Source organism: Abramis brama, assembly GCF_963993115.1.
Source record: "Abramis brama genome assembly, chromosome: 20".
In the NCBI taxonomy this organism is placed as follows: Eukaryota; Metazoa; Chordata; class Actinopteri; order Cypriniformes; family Leuciscidae; genus Abramis; species Abramis brama.
The window spans coordinates 28088090-28094089 of NC_139982.1; positions in this window are offsets into that span (position 1 = coordinate 28088090).

The window sequence follows — 6000 nt, forward strand, 5'->3', positions numbered from 1 at the left end:
TAAAACGTCCTTAAAACAAGATCAATGTGTTTTGTCAGTACATCTGTTAGATTTATGCTTAAAAGAACAAAAACATTATAAACTAATATGGTAAGAAAAATTAAGTTATTTTGAGGTCTTTGTTTTTCAAATGAATGAAAAAAGCATCATAAAAAATCATCAAAGTAAAAATGAAATTGTGGAAATATTTTTTGGGAGAAAAATTTGTTCATTTCAAAGAATATATCTTTATGTAAAGCATAAACAAAAAAGGGCAAAAATACATTAAATACATTTTTAACCTAAGTCAAGATACACTACTGTTCAAAAGTTTGGGGTCAAGGGCTGGGCGATATGGCCAAAAACATTATATTACATATCAGTTGATATCGATAATTATCACAATAAATAAAAAATCTTTATTTTAGTTTAAAGGCAATTTTTTGCTCCTAAGTAAAAGTTGTAGATACAGCACCAGACCATGGCTGGGTTTCCCGATAACGTTGTCTCTTAGCGCGCTACGAAGACTCTTAAGGTATAACTTAACTAAAGGTATACCATTACTAAGCGTGTTCCCTGAACCATACCTTAGGAAGCTTCTTAAGATATACCTTCTTACGTGCGACGTTACCGGGTGCTGTCCGTGGCGATGGTTCTGAATTGGTTGATATCGATGGCTCGAGAATCAATTATTCTCTTGTGCATGGGCTGCTTCACTGCGTTATGTGAGAAAGCGGTGATCTTTATAAAAGAAGCACTTCAGAAATAGTTGAAATTGCATTTATTAGGACTCATGGGATAATATAAAAAATAATCCAAACTATAATAGCCTATAATAGCCTAGCCTACATATTTTAAAATTGTATCATATATTGCTGCCACAATAACCATTTCAAAAATTTTACGTGCTTTCATCTCTTTCCCATTTTTGTTCGCTGAGGTGGAGCTGCGATGAAATAGTGTTCTTGTAAATACTTTCCAGCATTTCAGTAATAAAAGTGTACATCTTACGTACGGTGCTCGGCAGTGATCAAAAAGGATTTAAACAGTGAATTATGAATCTCTTCTTGTAAACTACGGAAATTAAATTCCCACACGACCTGTTTGTCAAAAAACAATTTGGCCAGGGATTTTTACGCGGGTTGGGTGAGAAAAAACACTGATATTATGGATTCGGACGGCAATAAAATCACTTGCCCCTGTAAATGTTTAAAATACCGTACGAGCCCATGATAAACAATTAGCGTCCGAATAGGACTTAACTGAAAGTAGCCTATGCTTTCACTGGCCTTTGAAAGCGCTCCGCAGACGGCGCCGTCTTTTAGAACAACTATTCGCTATTCGCCATAGTTTGAGCAAACTCCCCACCACAATCATTCCCTTTAAACAGGCTATTAAGCCTTTAATGGTTCGGCAGCTGATGTACCTTTGGATAATATAATTAAAAATCTAACAACAATCCGTACAATGACAATTTTATTCTTTGCATGAAAACACTTGAATTAGCCTAATTGAACACTGTCTGGGTATATTAAAACTTCAGAATTATATTTGTATAGACCTGCAACAATGATAAGGTAAAGCTAAGAGTGGTCCAGACCAACCTTCCGAACGTATGACTTACAGAAGGTATACTTAACTAAGAACGTTTCGGGAAACACGTATTAACGATAAGGTACAGCTTAAGGTGTAACTTAAGAACGACGTAGCGTTAAGAAGGTTTCGGGAAATTTTCGGGAAAATTTCTGTGTGTTTTTGAAATTACTTATGCTTATCAAGGCTGCATTTATTTGATCAAAAATCAAGTAAAAACTGTAATATTGTGGAATTTTATTACAATTTAAAATAACTGTTTTGTATTTTAATATCATTTATTTCTGTGATGCAAAGTTTGTTCGGTGTCACATGATCCTCCAGAAATCACTCTAATACGATAATTTGCTGCTCAAGAAACATTTATTATTATTATCAATGTTGAAAACAGTTGTTCTGCTTAATATTCTTGTGGAAACAGCGATTATACAGATTTACAGATGAAACAGATTTTTTTGTAACATTATAAATGTCTTTACTGTCACTTTTGATTGATTTAATGTGTTCTTGCTGAATAAAAGTATTCATTTCTTTTTTCTTTCCAAGTAAATTTATATTGTTTTACGGTTGATTAGATATTTTTACTGTAAAACAAGACAAATAATGATTACACAATGATTTGACAAGCGCTGTCTTACTCTCAGCCATCTTTGTGTTTGTCTCTCAATCATTGCTCTATGCACGTTTATGACAGTGATGGATCCTCTATGTTCCTGTGCAATATGTTAGCCGAGGACTCATAGACAGAGAATGAGGGGACAATGTCTATGATGCTGTGGAGTAGAAAGACCAGAGAACAGGGAAAGAAAGAGAGATAGAGATTGGATTCTGGAGAGGAAGAGGATGCTGTAGAACAGAAAGCTCAGGATCAAAGCCCAGGATCAGTGTGACTTTAGAAAGTTTCTGCACAGGAGATAAAAGCCTCCAGGAGAATCTTCAGATATCCTCATTCTGCACAGGCAACAAAGGTTCTTGTTTGTTTGCTCAGATTCTTTGTGTTGGGCTGAAACTGATCACGGATTGAACCGGATTGACCTTTTATGTAAATTGACCCTTCGCTAAGCCGCACATTAAAAACATCACTGACCAATCAGCAACAACTGTTTTCTCACACAAGCTTCTGATCTTTTCTAACGCAAGTCTGTGGAGGATCCGTGTGTTTGAGCATGATTATTTTTAACACAATTGTACAAATTTAGGGTTAATCAATTTTTTATAAGCAGATAAGAGAATAAATGTGCTGCAATGTCCGAATTAATTCCAGCTATTATTTTTTTTAAACCAATTTATAAGCACATTTTACAAAATCTGTTTTTCATCACTATCGTTGAAAAGTTTGGGGTCAGTACGATTTTTTTTTGAAGGAAAGAAGGAAATTAATACTTTTATTTAGCAAGGGCGCATTAAAAGTGACAGTAAAGACATTTAGAATGTCACAAAATATTTAAATTTTAAATAAATGCTGTTTTTTTTTTTTTTTTTTACTTTCTATTCATCAAAGAATCCTGAAAATATGTATCATGGTTTCCATAAAACTATTAAGCAACACAACTGATTTCTGAAAGATCATGTGACACTGAAGACTGGAGTAATGATGCTGAAAATTCAGCTTTTCATCACAGTAATAAATTACATTTTAAAAGATATTCAAATAGAAAACAGTTCATTTAAATCATTAAAATATTTCACAATATTTCTGGTTTTACTGTATTTTTGATCAAATAAATGCAGTCTTGGTAAGCACAAGAGACTTATTTGAAAAACATCAAAAGAACCCAAAATTATTGTGTATTATTTTGTTTGGTATGAAAGTAAGTAGTATTTTTTCATTTTTCAAACTAAAACTGCAATGCAAAGTGAAAAAATTCCAGCCAATCGAAACATATTGATGTTATACATCAGTAGTGAGCGATTTTTGGACCAATGAGATTTTGTTATGGGCAGAGCTATGTAGAGTGACTGGGAAAATATATAAAACAACCAACAAAATTCATCTTAGAACAAAAAGCTTTACCTTTTGGAAACGGCTTGGCATCTGGTCTTCGGATTGGTCCAGATACAATGTTCAGATCCTGTCAAATACATGACGGGAAACAGGACGTCTTGACTGGCAGGTGGAGGAAAAGTTTCTAGAGAAGCAAGAGGGAGAGAATGACTAGAGGAGTGTAACAGAGAGAGGGAGAGAATTGCTCCCAGCAAATCGTATAAAGCCATGAATAATTTACCACCTCCTCCAGCAAACCCTGATCTTTTTGTCCGTTGACTCAGGAGACCGAGGCTTTATTGGAATGAAGGCTTTCTGTGTCCTAATTTAGCATTTGCTGGCGTATCCCAGAGTGAGAGAGACGCTGCAGTGTTGCCTGACCTCAGAGAGTCTCGTGAAACGCGGCTCCCGGGAGGAACCTGGCCGGCTGTGAAACCTGTGTGTGCCTGTTTGGAACAAGTGGGATAATTGATGTGAACTGAGCGCTGGAATGCTTTAACCCGTCTGAAGATGGCTGGTACAGAGTGATATCATTTTCTTAGAACCCCTGATGGTCCCACGATGGCTAAATAACTCACTTCAGCGGACAGCAGATGGGGGACTCGCTGAGAGCTCAAGTGGGAATAGGAGTTCAGTTAACGTGAACGGTCCTTCCTCATTTTCCAGCATCCCACCATCAATCTTTGCCATTTCATTCCAATACCGTTCCGCAAAATGTCTAGTAATAAGATTAAAAAGGAATGCTGCTTTGTCCATTCTGTTTATGATGGATAAATGTCTTGACAGGCATGCTTGCTTTCATTTCTTTTGGCAGTGTTGATATATATAGAGGAAGGAAAATGGCAAAAGAAGGAAAATGGGATTGGAAATAAAACTGTGGGGTGGTGGGGAATTGAACTGTGATTGTCCACATTAGCACCAAGATGTCTCTGCTCTAACGGAATGAATTAATGAACGTGTATTTATTTAATATAAATATTTAATATTTTAACATAAATATTTAATATGAATATTATTGTAACATAAATATTTAATATTCAATATAAATATTTATTATTTTTTTTATATAATATATTAATGTTTCATATAAATATGTGTTCAATTATTTGAATATGAGGAAATATAATTAAAAAACATTCTGAATGTGTGCATAATCAACAAATATTTCATAATTGAATATAAGTAATTATTTAATATTTTTATTAATAAATAAATGTGTATTCATTTATTATAAATATTTAATGTTGTAAAATAAATATATAATATTTAATAATAAACATATGTAATATTGTAATATTTACAATTTGTATTTAAATAAAAAAAATGAATAAATGTGTATTCATTTAATATAAATATTTAATATTCAATATAAATATTTATTTAACATTTTTATTTATATTAAGATTTATTCAATAATTTGAATATAAATATAAATAAATAACATTATGAATAAAACATTTGTATATACTTAACAAATATTTAATATTGTACTATAAATATTTATTATAAACAAACAAAAAATAAATACATTTTTAACTGTCTACTTGGACAAATGTTCATACATTTGTTTAAAAAAATAAAAATAGGAAGTGCAAAAAACTGCGAGTTGGATTCAAACTCTGAACCCCCACATGAGCATTCCGGACCACATTTCAGACCATGTGCAGAAATACCAACTTCCTATTAAAGTGCAACAGAGAGCTAATTGATGTCAACCATTTGAAATTCATTCTAAAAAAAAAGAAAAGATATCTATGTGTAGTGAGCAGCGAACCCTGCGTAGGAGCTGTGAATAGGAGAGCAGCTTGTGACAGCTGACCATTGAGTTCCTCTAACCGGACCTCAGAACACTCCTCAACTCTCGTCGTCCTGAACTTTGACCCTTGTGGTTTAATAATGCTTTTAATAGAGGCTTTCCTCTCTGACCTCTGCATATTTTCCAGGCTCATTATATAGTCATTGAAGCTAATGATCATCAGGGGGCTCGTTATCTCCCAGTTTTGGCACAGAGCTCAACACACACAGCACTAGAGCAGGATCTGTCAGAGGCCTGCTTTTCTGATGAACAATTTTAAAGCCAAATCATTCACAGAAGAGGCTGACTTTATTACATGATGAATAAATGAATAGTTCTGTGGAGCAGAACCCTGTTTTAAAAGGAATGAGCAGTTTGGCGCTTCCTTAATGCTTGTGCGACTCCATAATGCAACATTCACATCTCCATAAATGCATTTTCTGCTCTACAATCACTTCTTATTTTAATAGAATGAAGAATGAATTTGAGTAGCTGCCACAACCTGAACTTTCACTGTACATTCCCAGCATTTACAGTAGAAGATGCGTATAGATAGAATGTTACCTGAACACGCTGAAGACAAAGCTCTTAGACTGCAGTCGGATAGAGGATGATGGGTATAGATGGTTCTTGGGTTCTGCGCCATCCA